At 40.7% G+C, this 17,500-nt stretch overlaps 2 non-coding genes and 2 pseudogenes across 2 annotated transcripts; all 4 read left to right on the top strand.

The window, feature by feature from the left end:
* Positions 1-638: 638 nt before the first annotated feature.
* On the top strand, positions 639-747 carry LOC123490243 (annotated as a pseudogene).
* Positions 748-1,914: 1,167 nt separating this feature from the next.
* On the top strand, positions 1,915-2,033 carry LOC123490235. The gene has a single exon (XR_006660842.1). It is a non-coding gene; the product is annotated as a 5S ribosomal RNA (ribosomal RNA).
* A 1,170-nt stretch (positions 2,034-3,203) lies between these two features.
* On the top strand, positions 3,204-3,322 carry LOC123490244 (annotated as a pseudogene).
* Positions 3,323-11,731: 8,409 nt separating this feature from the next.
* LOC123490245 lies at positions 11,732-11,850 on the top strand. Its single transcript, XR_006660850.1, has one exon. It is a non-coding gene; the product is annotated as a 5S ribosomal RNA (ribosomal RNA).
* Positions 11,851-17,500: the final 5,650 nt, after the last annotated feature.

A 17,500-nucleotide genomic window follows, 5' to 3' on the forward strand; every position in this document is an offset into this window, starting at 1 on the left:
TGTTGCTGTAGAACAAATGGCCACTGGAGTGATGCAAATGATCACGGTATAATTCTGCCAGGCAGGCATAGGCTACTTTGTAGTTAACATTTACTTGCGAAGGTTTTGGGAAAGCCATTCCTTCCCTACCAGAAGAAGGTTATCATTAGCATCATCGCTAACGGCTACACAAAGTGTAGACATCGCGCGCGCACCGCACACATGCACACAGACAGGGGCATTCCTGTGCCGTGCCAGGAAGTTCATGGAAATACGAATCACTGATGCATTTTGTTCATGTCTTATGATTGACTTGGGCAAATGAATGCGTTTTCTAACAAGTTGAATAGATTTAGTTGATTTCTTACTAAGTTCAATAAATGTTTGAATATTGTTGAATTTCGGTTTAATGTCTGGATTCCGTGATTCGGTCCGCAACGCCTATTTTATAGGGCCCTAGTCAATGAACTTGTCATAAATCAACATAGGATATGCCCTCTCCCCCCCCCCCAACAAGACTCAAATATATATATATATATTGGAAATGTAAGCAAGGGTTGAGCTTCTTCAGTTTGTGTCACAAAGTGGATACGTTTCTGTGTCCCTTTCAGAGTGAGTGACACATTGACTTTATATAGTGTACCAAGAGTTGTTCCCTCGCTTACGGCCATACCATCCTGAATACGTCCGATCTCAGAAGCTAAGCATGGTCGGGCCTGGTTAGTACTTGGATGGGAGACCGCATGGGAATACCAGGTGCTGTAAGCTTTTTGTCCCAGTAGAGCGTGCTCTTGTGTCATGGAGCAACTGCCTTTTATTTATCACCCTAATAATATCATGGATTGTTATTGGACTAAATGCAGTTTGTGTGTGCTGCCCTGCCCTGAATCAAATCAAATAATGGACAGTGCGTTTCCCTCAAAATATAGGCAGTACATGCAGCCTTTGTTTTTAGTCTAGGAGACAGTCAATGTCTGTAGTCCATTAGGGCACTATAAAATCCCTTCAATGTTTTGCCTGATTCCGTTAATTCCCAAGTTCCCTTTTCTCCGTTTAGATTTCCCCGTTGACCGTTTGTCCCTGTTTTGGCAGGTTTTCGCTCTCAAAAGTACACCTTTTTAATAGCAAAACAGCACAATTGGATGTTCTATGTCCACAACAATGTTTAAACCCTATCAGGTGACCATTTGTGAGGTCTGGGAAAAATGTAAGACATTTAGATTTTGGGGTGTAGTTACCCTTAAATGCAAGCGTGCACCAGGAAGAGACCTTTGTTTGGTTAAGCGGTGTTGCTGTAGAACAAATGGCCACTGGAGTGATGCAAATGATCACGGTATAATTCTGCCAGGCAGGCATAGGCTACTTTGTAGTTAACATTTACTTGCGAAGGTTTTGGGGAAAGCCATTCCTTCCCTACCAGAAGAAGGTTATCATTAGCATCATCGCTAACGGCTACACAAAGTGTAGATATACGCGCGCACCGCACACATGCACACAGACAGGGGCATTCCTGTGCCGTTTCAGAAAGTTCATGGAAATACGAATCACTGATGCATTTTGTTCATGTCTTATGATTGACTTGGGCAAATGAATGCGTTTTCTAACAAGTTGAATAGATTTAGTTGATTTCTTACTAAGTTCAATAAATGTTTGAATATTGTTGAATTTCGGTTTAATGTCTGGATTCCGTGATTCGGTCCGCAACGCCTATTTTATAGGGCCCTAGTCAATGAACTTGTCATAAATCAACATAGGATATGCCCTCTCCCCCCCCCCCCACCAACAAGACTCAAATATATATATATATATATATATTGGAAATGTAAGCAAGGGTTGAGCTTCTTCAGTTTGTGTCACAAAGTGGATACGTTTCTGTGTCCCTTTCAGAGTGAGTGACACATTGACTTTATATAGTGTACCAAGAGTTGTTCCCTCGCTTACGGCCATACCAGCCTGAATACGCCCGATCTCGTCCGATCTCGGAAGCTAAGCATGGTCGGGCCTGGTTAGTACTTGGATGGGAGACCGCCTGGGAATACCAGGTGCTGTAAGCTTTTTGTCCCAGTAGAGCGTGCTCTTGTGTCATGGAGCAACTGCCTTTTATTTATCACCCTAATAATATCATGGATTGTTATTGGACTAAATGCAGTTTGTGTGTGCTGCCCTGCCCTGATCAAATCAAATAATGGACAGTGCGTTTCCCTCAAAATATAGGCAGTACATGCAGCCTTTGTTTTTAGTCTAGGAGACAGTCAATGTCTGTAGTCCATTAGGGCACTATAAAATCCCTTCAATGTTTTGCCTGATTCCGTTAATTCCCAAGTTCCCTTTTCTCCGTTTAGATTTCCCCGTTGACCGTTTGTCCCTGTTTTGGCAGGTTTTCGCTCTCAAAAGTACACCTTTTTAATAGCAAAACAGCACAATTGGATGTTCTATGTCCACAACAATGTTTAAACCCTATCAGGTGACCATTTGTGAGGTCTGGGAAAAATGTAAGACATTTAGATTTTGGGGTGTAGTTACCCTTAAATGCAAGCGTGCACCAGGAAGAGACCTTTGTTTGGTTAAGCGGTGTTGCTGTAGAACAAATGGCCACTGGAGTGATGCAAATGATCACGGTATAATTCTGCCAGGCAGGCATAGGCTACTTTGTAGTTAACATTTACTTGCGAAGGTTTTGGGGAAAGCCATTCCTTCCCTACCAGAAGAAGGTTATCATTAGCATCATCGCTAACGGCTACACAAAGTGTAGATATACGCGCGCACCGCACACATGCACACAGACAGGGGCATTCCTGTGCCGTTTCAGAAAGTTCATGGAAATACGAATCACTGATGCATTTTGTTCATGTCTTATGATTGACTTGGGCAAATGAATGCGTTTTCTAACAAGTTGAATAGATTTAGTTGATTTCTTACTAAGTTCAATAAATGTTTGAATATTGTTGAATTTCGGTTTAATGCCTGGATTCCGTGATTCGGTCCGCAACGCCTATTTTATAGGGCCCTAGTCAATGAACTTGTCATAAATCAACATAGGATATGCCCTCTTCCCCCACCCCCAACAAGACTCAACAAGACTCAATATATATATATATATATATTGGAAATGTAAGCAAGGGTTGAGCTTCTTCAGTTTGTGTCACAAAGTGGATACGTTTCTGTGTCCCTTTCAGAGTGAGTGACACATTGACTTTATATAGTGTACCAAGAGTTGTTCCCTCGCTTACGGCCATACCAGCCTGAATATGCCTGATCTCGTCCGATCTCGGAAGCTAAGCAGCGTCGGGCCTGGTTAGTACTTGGATGGGGGACCACCTTGGAATACCAGTTGCTGTAAAAGCATGTAAGAAGCTATGACGTGGACTGATAATCTGTGTTATATGCTGAGATGTGAAGATGTGAAATATGAAGCTATGATATGTAAAAATAAGCTGTGAAGCTATGAGATGTGAAGATGTGATGTGAAATATGAAGCTATGATATGTAAAAATAAGCTGTGAAGCTATGAGATGTGAAGATGTGATGTGAAATATGAAGCTATGATATGTAAAAAATAAGCTGTGAAGCTATGAGATGTGAAGATGTGATGTGAAATATGAAGCTATGATATGTAAAAAATAAGCTGTGAAGATGTGAGTGAAATATGAAGCTATGATATGTAAAAATAAGCAGTGAAGCTAAAAAAAAAATACGCCCGATCTCGTCCGATCTCGGAAGCTAAGCAGGGCCGGGCCTGGTTAGTACTTGGATGGGAGACCGCCTGGGAATACAAGGTGCTGTAAGCTTTTTGTCCCAGTAGAGCGTGCTCTTGTGTCATGGAGCAACTGCCTTTTATTTATCACCCTAATAATATCATGGATTGTTATTGGACTAAATGCAGTTTGTGTGTGCTGCCCTGCCCTGTATCAAATCAAATAATGGACAGTGCGTTTCCATCAAAATATAGGCAGTACATGCAGCCTTTGTTTTCAGTCTAGGAGACAGTCAATGTCTGTAGTCCATTAGGGCACTATAAAATCCCTTCAATGTTTTGCCTGATTCCGTTAATTCCCAAGTTCCCTTTTCTCCGTTTAGATTTCCCCGTTGACCGTTTGTCCCTGTTTTGGCAGGTTTTCGCTCTCAAAAGTACACCTTTTTAATAGCAAAACAGCACAATTGGATGTTCTATGTCCACAACAATGTTTAAACCCTATCAGGTGACCATTTGTGAGGTCTGGGAAAAATGTAAGACATTTAGATTTTGGGGTGTAGTTACCCTTAAATGCAAGCGTGCACCAGGAAGAGACCTTTGTTTGGTTAAGCGGTGTTGCTGTAGAACAAATGGCCACTGGAGTGATGCAAATGATCACGGTATAATTCTGCCAGGCAGGCATAGGCTACTTTGTAGTTAACATTTACTTGCGAAGGTTTTGGGGAAAGCCATTCCTTCCCTACCAGAAGAAGGTTATCATTAGCATCATCGCTAACGGCTACACAAAGTGTAGACATACGCGCGCACCGCACACATGCACACAGACAGGGGCATTCCTGTGCCGTTTCAGAAAGTTCATGGAAATACGAATCACTGATGCATTTTGTTCATGTCTTATGATTGACTTGGGCAAATGAATGCGTTTTCTAACAAGTTGAATAGATTTAGTTGATTTCTTACTAAGTTCAATAAATGTTTGAATATTGTTGAATTTCGGTTTAATGTCTGGATTCCGTGATTCGGTCCGCAACGCCTATTTTATAGGGCCCTAGTCAATGAACTTGTCATAAATCAACATAGGATATGCCCCCCCCCCCCAACAAGACTCAATATATATATATATATATATTGGAAATGTAAGCAAGGGTTGAGCTTCTTCAGTTTGTGTCACAAAGTGGATACGTTTCTGTGTCCCTTTCAGAGTGAGTGACACATTGACTTTATATAGTGTACCAAGAGTTGTTCCCTCGCTTACGGCCATACCAGCCTGAATACGCCCCTTTCGGTAATTGAGGAAGTGGAAACAGGTGCGGTGGTATTGGAGGAGAAGGAGAGGGAATTGGTTGCTGCGTTTTGAAATCTTTTTTTGTTTGGTTATTTATGTGGAATTTGATTTTTGTTTTTGATTTATTAGTAAGAGTTGTTTCTCCCCTAGCAGCTTTTGCTGGGGGGAAGGAAAGGAGGGAAAAATACAGATATAATTAGTTAATCGGACGGACAACAATAGATACAACGACCTACGCGATGGAACAGACAAAGAGTACTGGACATGGAGGAAAAGTTCCTGATGCACCATCATCGAGGGAAAAGTCCTATGATAAGACTTGTACGGTGGCGGTGGATATCACTGGGGAAAAGAAATTAACGATGATGGAATTGCTGAGAGGGATAAAGGAGGCGTGTGGAACGGTGATAGGGTGCAGATTTAAAGGTGATCAGAAGTATGAGATTACGATGTCCCATGTCCATGGGAAGGAGAGGTTAATGGATGGACTAAAAATCAAATCGTGCACGGTAATGGCGAGGGACATTTCAGCGGATGAGCTGGTGGTGTCCTTTATGAATTTACCAGTGTATATTAGTGACGATACTATCGTGGCAAAATTGGAAGGATGGGGTGTGAAGGCGGTTTCTGGGATTAAGAGGAGATTATGGCCAGGAACAGAGATCGCTGATGGCACAAGATTCTGTAAAGTTCGGTTTACAGACGTGGTGCGCTCACTACCATATTCTACCAAGTTTGAGACGTTGGAGGGGACTGAGTACTTTCGAGTGATACATGACAGGCAAGTTAAAGTGTGCCGAATTTGTATTCAGTCTGGCCACGTAGTACGGGACTGTCCTGATTTTCTATGTCGGAGATGCGGAGCACAAGGGCACTATGCAAGAGAGTGCGTCGAGAGAGAGGAGAGACCATGTAATGGATGTGGGGAGAGAAGAATGCGCTGTACGTGTACTGGGCCAACAGATGGTGAAGACATGGAACAACAGGAGGAGGAGATGGAAGAAGAGAGAGTGGAGGAGGGGGGACGTGATGGAGGACGGGGAAAAAAGGAGACAAGGATGGTGGAGGAGGAGGAGATGGTGAATCTACTGCGACAGAGGGGGATGGAATTGGGGCGAGCATGGATGTCGAATTCCTAGATGACTACTGCACAGATGGAAAGGAGCCTGATGGTGGAGAAGGAGGAGGAGGTGAGCAGGAAACGGAAACATCTGAAGGTGAGGGAGATGAAGATAATGGAGGGGTTGTACCTGACACTATTCCTGAAAGTATGGATGTGAAGGGGGAATCCGCGAAGAGGAAGGACTCTGAGAGTGAAGTGTCCGCGGGTGAAGTCCAAAGGGTGAGGGAAGAAGCAAAGGAAAGTAGGAAGAGCAAGATCAAGAAGAAGAAGAAAAAGACTGGGTCTTGATGATGGGAAAAATCAACATATTAATTGTACTTATGGTGAGTGTTGTATCTGTTAATATTAATGGACTAAGGAATATGGGAAAGTTAGAACAGACAGTGAGTCTACTACAGGCTGATATTTTATGCTTCCAAGAGACACACTGGACTGACAGTATGATGGATGGAGTAAGAAAGAGATGGATGGATTTGATTTATTATAATAATGGTGGGGAGAGGACGTGTGGGGTTGCTATATTAATTAAGAGGGATAGTGTACAGAATATTAGGCAAGTGTATGCGGATAAAGAGGGTAGACTTTTGAGTGTTAAATTTGAATTTCTAAATGTGCAATACACTTTATTGAATGTTTATGCACCTAATAATGAGAGTGACCGAGAAGTATTTTTTAAGGCACTTGAGCAACATTGTGTGGGTAACTGTATATTGGTTGGGGATTTTAACGTTAGATTGACAAAACTGGACACGTCAAGGAGTACTTTGTTGCGCTCTGACATGTCTAGGCGAGTATTGTTGGGGATAATGAAGGATCATTGTCTGAGTGATGTATGGAGGGGAATGCATCCAGGTCAGAGAGTTTTTTCAAGGAGGCAGGTTGTTTTGAAGGTTCTCAGGCAAAGCCGCATAGATTATTGTTTAGCGGCGGAAAATATAGTGCAATATATACAAAAGATTAGGTATGATTTTAATACATTAAGTGATCATGCCTCTCTTGGTTTCCTGCTGGGTCCTAGTGTGCCTTCTAGAGGGGTGGTGTATGGTGTTTGAATGCTGAGCTACTAAAAGAAGGAAAATATATTGATATGATTTCTGATTGTATAAATAGAGAAATATTGAGTGATTTTAAAAGTGTTAATATTGGTTTGTGGTGGGAGGGTCTAAAAGAGAAGATTAGAGGGTTGAGCATTAAATATGCAAGACGAAGGAATTTTCTTTTAAAGAGGGAGAGGATAGCTTTGAATAAAAGACTAGACATTGAGCTGGGGAAAGTTGATACGGTGGAGGGTTATGATATGGCAGGTTTTATGGAAGCTCAGGCTGCGGTACATAACTTTGAAAAGAGTGCATGTATGGGGGCAATAGTAAGGAGTAGAGTACAGTATGCCATAGAAGGAGAGAAATGTACATCCTTCTTTTTAGGGTTAGAAAAGAAGAAGCAGGCTAGAAACTATATTACAGAAATCGAGAATGAGAGGGGGGAGACAGTGAATGATCTGGTGGGGATTTTAGATACAATAGAATGTTTTTATAGTAATCTTTTTAAAAAAGAATGCAATGATCAAGGATGTATAGAAGAGGTGTTGAGCTATGTAGATGCCAGAATATCAGAGGATGAAAGACTCATGTGTGACACAGACTTGGCGGTCACAGAGATACGGGAGGCGATTTTGTCTGCTCATAGAAATAAGAGCCCTGGCTCTGATGGGCTGACAAGTGAGTTTTACAAAACATTTGTGGATATAATGGCACCTGTTTTATTAGATGTGTACAAATATATGGAGCAATCTCAGGAAGTCTCGGAATCGATGGCGACTGGCTTAATAACTATAATATATAAAAACAAGGGAAGTAGGAAAAGATTAGAAAATTTTAGGCCATTATCTATTTTAAATGTAGATTATAAGATCTTAACTAAGGTGCTGGCTAACAGAATTAATAAAGTAATGGGAAGTATTATTTCAGAGACACAGGCTTACAGTGTTCCTGGTAGAGAAATAGCAGACATTATTTGCACTTTAAGGGATGTCATAAGACATATGAAGGGTGAGGGAGGTGTAGTATTGAGCATTGATTTAAATAAAGCTTTTGATAGAGTAGAACATTCATTTCTAATGCAGACGCTTAAAACTTTTGGATTTGGGAGCAGAATGGTGGCCTGGATACAGCTGCTATACGGTGCTGCAGTAAGTAGAGTAAAATGTAACGGGTTACTTACTGATGCTTTCCCATTGGAGAGGTCGGTGAGGCAAGGATGTCCATTGTCTGCGGCCTTATATTGTATGTCGGTTGAGCCTCTGGTGGCTCTCCTTAAAGCAGACCACCAGATCCGAGGCGTTTCTATTCCAGGGGGTGGAGTCAGCATTGTGCAGCAATATGCAGATGACACTACAATTACTGTTAGAGATGTGGAAAGTGTAAATAGAGTGATGGAGTGTTTTGAGCTCTTTGGGAAAGCATCAGGTGCTAAGATTAATGTAGAAAAGACTGAGGTTTTGTATGTGGGGCTAGTGAATGATAATGGGTGTAGGTATCATTTTAAAAGAGCTAATGGCTATTTTAAAGCGTTGGGAGTTATTTTGGGTATTGATGAAAAGGAGGCATGTGATAGGACTTGGGCAGGTGTATTGAATAAAATCAAACAAACTATGGCATTTTGGAGATGGAGGAATTTAAAATTGAAAGGAAAGGTAGTGGTAACAAATTCTTTACTAATATCTAAATGTGTATATGTCATGGATGTGCTTCAGATGCCAGAGTGGGTTTTAAAAGAACTTAATTCTATTGTTTCTAACTTCTTGTGGGATGGCAAAGGGGCTAGAATATCTAGGTCTACACTTGCTGCAGAATATAAAGATGGGGGTCTAAAATTAGTGGACATAGACGTGAAAAGAAAAGCATTAAGAATTAAAATTATACAGAAGTATTTATATGGGGAGGAAGAATATGGGTGGAAGAGGTTCTTTAGGAATTATTTGTATAATAATGGAGGATGTGAAGAGAGTGGGTTATTAATGATATGGAAAAAGCCTATGTATGAACAAGTTCCTCTGTTTTATCAGGAAGTGTTACGTGCATGGGGAGAATTTCTTCCTCGTGTAAAATATGTGTGTGAACATAAGGATATAATACTGAATCAACCTGTGTTTTTAAATCCCAAAATTATGTTCAATGATGAAGTGTTGTATAATCCCCCTTTTTATGAGGGCTGGACTGAGACTTATTAAAGACTTTGTATATGAAGTTATTCCTGGGTTTCTAAGAGGCCAGGCCATTTATGACAATGTGAAGGATGTGGATGATACAGTTTGGAAAGGTACTATATTGAATGGATTTGAACGGGTGAAAAGTAGCATTCCAGCAGAATGGGTTTCTGTCATTAATGGAGATGGAATTTGGGAAGATTTATATGTATTACCGAATTTATATATTGACAATGGGGATAAATGGAAAACATTGGCTAGTGTCAGAACAAATGTTTTTTATAAACAATTACTGGTTACTGACAGGCCTGCTGCTGAGAAGAGGTGGGTAGAACTGTTTCCGAAGATGGATCGAAAAGTATTATGGAAAAACTTATACTTACATGGGAATAAATTGGAATGTGAAAATAACGATTTTAAAATAAGACATAATCGGATATACACAAAAGTAGTGCTGCATCAAATAAATAAAGAAATAAAAAGAGAATGTGATATATGTGGTAAGGCACCAGAAAATTTATTACACTTATTTGTAGAATGCGAGGATTTAAAAGATATGTTTTGTAAAGTAAAGGAAATAATATGTAAAAACTGGGGGAGTGGTTTGTTGGAAAAGAATGCGTGGGAGGAATTGGTTTTATTTGGAGTGGGAGATGAATGTAAAGGGGGTTAATGTGAGGTTGTTGAATATTGTATTGAGTTTTGTTAGGTATGCTATTTTTTGTGGGAGGAATTATGCTTATTTTGAAGGGAGGAGGGTAAGGGTGTGGGGTATTTTTGTAGCTTTGTTTAAGAAGCACATCGATATGTTTTATAGTTATGGATTGGAAGATTTTGATGAACTTTTTGTAGAGGGGAGTGGGTTAATTGCAAGGGTGGATGGTGGAGGAATCACTTATAATTTTTGAAAGGAATATTTTGATATTTTCTATGTTTATTTTTATTTGACAGGGAGATGCTTTTAAATCTGCCTATTTAATATGTGGAATTTGATATGTCTTAGTCATGTCTGGTTTTTGTATACTAGGTTTTTGTTTTTATTTCTTTGGGTTCTTTGATTTGATAGGGGGTGAATTGTTCGCCTGCCTATGGTAGAATAGTTTCTAGTGTATGGTTTTTTGTATATAACACTGTACATGGTATAATATAAGTGTATTTGATGAATATTTTACAATAAAAAAAAAAAATAAAAAAATACGCCCGATCTCGTCCGATCTCGGAAGCTAAGCAGGGTCGGGCCTGGTTGGTACTTGGATGGGAGACTGCCTGGGAATACCAGGTGCTGTAAGCTTTTTGTCCCAGTAGAGCGTGCTCTTGTGTCATGGAATAACTGCCTTTTATTTATCACCCTAATAATATCATGGATTGTTATTGGACTAAATGCAGTTTGTGTGTGCTGCCCTGCCCTGATCAAATCAAATAATGGACAGTGCGTTTCCCTCAAAATATAGGCAGTACAAGCAGCCTTTGTTTTTAGTCTAGGAGACAGTCAATATCTGTGGTCCATTAGGGCACTATAAAATCCCTTCAATGTTTTGCCTGATTCCGTTAATTCCCAAGTTCCCTTTTCTCCGTTTAGATTTCCCCGTTGACCGTTTGTCCCTGTTTTGGCAGGTTTTCGCTCTCAAAAGTACACCTTTTTAATAGCAAAACAGCACAATTGGATGTTCTATGTCCACAACTATGTTTAAACCCTATCAGGTGACCATTTGTGAGGTCTGGGAAAAATGTAAGACATTTAGATTTTGGGGGTGTAGTTACCCTTAAATGCAAGCGTGCACCAGGAAGAGACCTTTGTTTGGTTAAGCGGTGTTGCTGTAGAACAAATGGCCACTGGAGTGATGCAAATGATCACGGTATAATTCTGCCAGGCAGGCATAGGCTACTTTGTAGTTAACATTTACTTGCGAAGGTTTTGGGGAAAGCCATTCCTTCCCTACCAGAAGAAGGTTATCATTAGCATCATCGCTAACGGCTACACAAAGTGTAGACATACGCGCGCACCGCACACATGCACACAGACAGGGGCATTCCTGTGCCGTTTCAGAAAGTTCATGGAAATACGAATCACTGATGCATTTTGTTCATGTCTTATGATTGACTTGGGCAAATGAATGCGTTTTCTAACAAGTTGAATAGATTTAGTTGATTTCTTACTAAGTTCAATAAATGTTTGAATATTGTTGAATTTCGGTTTAATGTCTGGATTCCGTGATTCGGTCCCCAACGCCTATTTTATAGGGCCCTAGTCAATGAACTTGTCATAAATCAACATAGGATATGCCCTCTTCCCCCCAACAAGACTCAAAATATATATATATATATTGGAAATGTAAGCAAGGGTTGAGCTTCTTCAGTTTGTGTCACAAAGTGGATACGTTTCTGTGTCCCTTTCAGAGTGAGTGACACATTGACTTTATATAGTGTACCAAGAGTTGTTCCCTTGCTTACGGCCATACCAGCCTGAATACGCCCGATCTCGTCTGATCTCGGAAGCTAAGCAGGGTCGGGCCTGGTTAGTACTTGGATGGGAGACCGCCTGGGAATACCAGGTGCTGTAAGCTTTTTGTCCCAGTAGAGCGTGCTCTTCTGTCATGGAGCAACTGCCTTATATTTATCACCCTAATAATATCATGGATTGTTATTGGACTAAATGCAGTTTGTGTGTGCTGCCCTGCCCTGATCAAATCAAATAATGGACAGTGCGTTTCCCTCAAAATATAGGCAGTACATGCAGCCTTTGTTTTTAGTCTAGGAGACAGTCAATGTCTGTAGTCCATTAGGGCACTATAAAATCCCTTCAATGTTTTGCCTGATTCCGTTAATTCCCAAGTTCCCTTTTCTCCGTTTAGATTTCCCCGTTGACCGTTTGTCCCTGTTTTGGCAGGTTTTCGCTCTCAAAAGTACACCTTTTTAATAGCAAAACAGCACAATTGGATGTTCTATGTCCACAACAATGTTTAAACCCTATCAGGTGACCATTTGTGAGGTCTGGGAAAAATGTAAGACATTTAGATTTTGGGGTGTAGTTACCCTTAAATGCAAGCGTGCACCAGGAAGAGACCTTTGTTTGGTTAAGCGGTGTTGCTGTAGAACAAATGGCCACTGGAGTGATGCAAATGATCACGGTATAATTCTGCCAGGCAGGCATAGGCTACTTTGTAGTTAACATTTACTTGCGAAGGTTTTGGGGAAAGCCATTCCTTCCCTACCAGAAGAAGGTTATCATTAGCATCATCGCTAACGGCTACACAAAGTGTAGATATACGCGCGCACCGCACACATGCACACAGACAGGGGCATTCCTGTGCCGTTTCAGAAAGTTCATGGAAATACGAATCACTGATTCATTTTGTTCATGTCTTATGATTGACTTGGGCAAATGAATGCGTTTTCTAACAAGTTGAATAGATTTAGTTGATTTCTTACTAAGTTCAATAAATGTTTGAATATTGTTGAATTTCGGTTTAATGTCTGGATTCCGTGATTCGGTCCGCAACGCCTATTTTATAGGGCCCTAGTCAATGAACTTGTCATAAATCAACATAGGATATGCCCTCTTCCCCCACCCCCAACAAGACTCAACAAGACTCAATATATATATATATATATATATTGGAAATGTAAGCAAGGGTTGAGCTTCTTCAGTTTGTGTCACAAAGTGGATACGTTTCTGTGTCCCTTTCAGAGTGAGTGACACATTGACTTTATATAGTGTACCAAGAGCTGTTCCCTCGCTTACGGCCATACCAGCCTGAATACGCCCCTTTCGGTAATTGAGGAAGTGGAAACAGGTGCGGTGGTATTGGAGGAGAAGGAGAGGGAATTGGTTGCTGCGTTTTGAAATCTTTTTTTGTTTGGTTATTTATGTGGAATTTGATTTTTGTTTTTGATTTATTAGTAAGAGTTGTTTCTCCCCTAGCAGCTTTTGCTGGGGGGAAGGAAAGGAGGGAAAAATACAGATATAATTAGTTAATCGGACGGACAACAATAGATACAACGACCTACGCGATGGAACAGACAAAGAGTACTGGACATGGAGGAAAAGTTCCTGATGCACCATCATCGAGGGAAAAGTCCTATGATAAGACTTGTACGGTGGCGGTGGATATCACTGGGGAAAAGAAATTAACGATGATGGAATTGCTGAGAGGGATAAAGGAGGCGTGTGGAACGGTGATAGGGTGCAGATTTAAAGGTGATCAGAAGTATGAGATTACGATGTCCCATGTCCATGGGAAGGAGAGGTTAATGGATGGACTAAAAATCAAATCGGGCACGGTAATGGCGAGGGACATTTCAGCGGATGAGCTGGTGGTGTCCTTTATGAATTTACCAGTGTATATTAGTGACGATACTATCGTGGCAAAATTGGAAGGATGGGGTGTGAAGGCGGTTTCTGGGATTAAGAGGAGATTATGGCCAGGAACAGAGATCGCTGATGGCACAAGATTCTGTAAAGTTCGGTTTACAGACGTGGTGCGCTCACTACCATATTCTACCAAGTTTGAGACGTTGGAGGGGACTGAGTACTTTCGAGTGATACATGACAGGCAAGTTAAAGTGTGCCGAATTTGTATTCAGTCTGGCCACGTAGTACGGGACTGTCCTGATTTTCTATGTCGGAGATGCGGAGCACAAGGGCACTATGCAAGAGAGTGCGTCGAGAGAGAGGAGAGACCATGTAATGGATGTGGGGAGAGAAGAATGCGCTGTACGTGTACTGGGCCAACAGATGGTGAAGACATGGAACAACAGGAGGAGGAGATGGAAGAAGAGAGAGTGGAGGAGGGGGACGTGATGGAGGACGGGGAAAAAGGAGACAAGGATGGTGGAGGAGGAGGAGATGGTGAATCTACTGCGACAGAGGGGGATGGAATTGGGGCGAGCATGGATGTCGAATTCCTAGATGACTACTGCACAGATGGAAAGGAGCCTGATGGTGGAGAAGGAGGAGGAGGTGAGCAGGAAACGGAAACATCTGAAGGTGAGGGAGATGAAGATAATGGAGGGGTTGTACCTGACACTATTCCTGAAAGTATGGATGTGAAGGGGGAATCCGCGAAGAGGAAGGACTCTGAGAGTGAAGTGTCCGCGGGTGAAGTCCAAAGGGTGAGGGAAGAAGCAAAGGAAAGTAGGAAGAGCAAGATCAAGAAGAAGAAGAAAAAGACTGGGTCTTGATGATGGGAAAAATCAACATATTAATTGTACTTATGGTGAGTGTTGTATCTGTTAATATTAATGGACTAAGGAATATGGGAAAGTTAGAACAGACAGTGAGTCTACTACAGGCTGATATTTTATGCTTCCAAGAGACACACTGGACTGACAGTATGATGGATGGAGTAAGAAAGAGATGGATGGATTTGATTTATTATAATAATGGTGGGGAGAGGACGTGTGGGGTTGCTATATTAATTAAGAGGGATAGTGTACAGAATATTAGGCAAGTGTATGCGGATAAAGAGGGTAGACTTTTGAGTGTTAAATTTGAATTTCTAAATGTGCAATACACTTTATTGAATGTTTATGCACCTAATAATGAGAGTGACCGAGAAGTATTTTTTAAGGCACTTGAGCAACATTGTGTGGGTAACTGTATATTGGTTGGGGATTTTAACGTTAGATTGACAAAACTGGACACGTCAAGGAGTACTTTGTTGCGCTCTGACATGTCTAGGCGAGTATTGTTGGGGATAATGAAGGATCATTGTCTGAGTGATGTATGGAGGGGAATGCATCCAGGTCAGAGAGTTTTTTCAAGGAGGCAGGTTGTTTTGAAGGTTCTCAGGCAAAGCCGCATAGATTATTATTTAGCGGCGGAAAATATAGTGCAATATATACAAAAGATTAGGTATGATTTTAATACATTAAGTGATCATGCCTCTCTTGGTTTCCTGCTGGGTCCTAGTGTGCCTTCTAGAGGGGGTGGTGTATGGTGTTTGAATGCTGAGCTACTAAAAGAAGGAAAATATATTGATATGATTTCTGATTGTATAAATAGAGAAATATTGAGTGATTTTAAAAGTGTTAATATTGGTTTGTGGTGGGAGGGTCTAAAAGAGAAGATTAGAGGGTTGAGCATTAAATATGCAAGACGAAGGAATTTTCTTTTAAAGAGGGAGAGGATAGCTTTGAATAAAAGACTAGACATTGAGCTGGGGAAAGTTGATACGGTGGAGGGTTATGATATGGCAGGTTTTATGGAAGCTCAGGCTGCGGTACATAACTTTGAAAAGAGTGCATGTATGGGGGCAATAGTAAGGAGTAGAGTACAGTATGCCATAGAAGGAGAGAAATGTACATCCTTCTTTTTAGGGTTAGAAAAGAAGAAGCAGGCTAGAAACTATATTACAGAAATCGAGAATGAGAGGGGGGAGACAGTGAATGATCTGGTGGGGATTTTAGATACAATAGAATGTTTTTATAGTAATCTTTTTAAAAAAGAATGCAATGATCAAGGATGTATAGAAGAGGTGTTGAGCTATGTAGATGCCAGAATATCAGAGGATGAAAGACTCATGTGTGACACAGACTTGGCGGTCACAGAGATACGGGAGGCGATTTTGTCTGCTCATAGAAATAAGAGCCCTGGCTCTGATGGGCTGACAAGTGAGTTTTACAAAACATTTGTGGATATAATGGCACCTGTTTTATTAGATGTGTACAAATATATGGAGCAATCTCAGGAAGTCTCGGAATCGATGGCGACTGGCTTAATAACTATAATATATAAAAACAAGGGAAGTAGGAAAAGATTAGAAAATTTTAGGCCATTATCTATTTTAAATGTAGATTATAAGATCTTAACTAAGGTGCTGGCTAACAGAATTAATAAAGTAATGGGAAGTATTATTTCAGAGACACAGGCTTACAGTGTTCCTGGTAGAGAAATAGCAGACATTATTTGCACTTTAAGGGATGTCATAAGACATATGAAGGGTGAGGGAGGTGTAGTATTGAGCATTGATTTAAATAAAGCTTTTGATAGAGTAGAACATTCATTTCTAATGCAGACGCTTAAAACTTTTGGATTTGGGAGCAGAATGGTGTCCTGGATACAGCTGCTATACGGTGCTGCAGTAAGTAGAGTAAAATGTAACGGGTTACTTACTGATGCTTTCCCATTGGAGAGGTCGGTGAGGCAAGGATGTCCATTGTCTGCGGCCTTATATTGTATGTCGGTTGAGCCTCTGGTGGCTCTCCTTAAAGCAGACCACCAGATCCGAGGCGTTTCTATTCCAGGGGGTGGAGTCAGCATTGTGCAGCAATATGCAGATGACACTACAATTACTGTTAGAGATGTGGAAAGTGTAAATAGAGTGATGGAGTGTTTTGAGCTCTTTGGGAAAGCATCAGGTGCTAAGATTAATGTAGAAAAGACTGAGGTTTTGTATGTGGGGCTAGTGAATGATAATGGGTGTAGGTATCATTTTAAAAGAGCTAATGGCTATTTTAAAGCGTTGGGAGTTATTTTGGGTATTGATGAAAAGGAGGCATGTGATAGGACTTGGGCAGGTGTATTGAATAAAATCAAACAAACTATGGCATTTTGGAGATGGAGGAATTTAAAATTGAAAGGAAAGGTAGTGGTAACAAATTCTTTACTAATATCTAAATGTGTATATGTCATGGATGTGCTTCAGATGCCAGAGTGGGTTTTAAAAGAACTTAATTCTATTGTTTCTAACTTCTTGTGGGATGGCAAAGGGGCTAGAATATCTAGGTCTACACTTGCTGCAGAATATAAAGATGGGGGTCTAAAATTAGTGGACATAGACGTGAAAAGAAAAGCATTAAGAATTAAAATTATACAGAAGTATTTATATGGGGAGGAAGAATATGGGTGGAAGAGGTTCTTTAGGAATTATTTGTATAATAATGGAGGATGTGAAGAGAGTGGGTTATTAATGATATGGAAAAAGCCTATGTATGAACAAGTTCCTCTGTTTTATCAGGAAGTGTTACGTGCATGGGGAGAATTTCTTCCTCGTGTAAAATATGTGTGTGAACATAAGGATATAATACTGAATCAACCTGTGTTTTTAAATCCCAAAATTATGTTCAATGATGAAGTGTTGTATAATCCCCCTTTTTATGAGGGCTGGACTGAGACTTATTAAAGACTTTGTATATGAAGTTATTCCTGGGTTTCTAAGAGGCCAGGCCATTTATGACAATGTGAAGGATGTGGATGATACAGTTTGGAAAGGT

The sequence above is a fragment of the Coregonus clupeaformis genome, unplaced genomic scaffold (genome assembly GCF_020615455.1).
Source record: "Coregonus clupeaformis isolate EN_2021a unplaced genomic scaffold, ASM2061545v1 scaf3556, whole genome shotgun sequence".
NCBI classification, from domain to species: domain Eukaryota; kingdom Metazoa; phylum Chordata; class Actinopteri; order Salmoniformes; family Salmonidae; genus Coregonus; species Coregonus clupeaformis.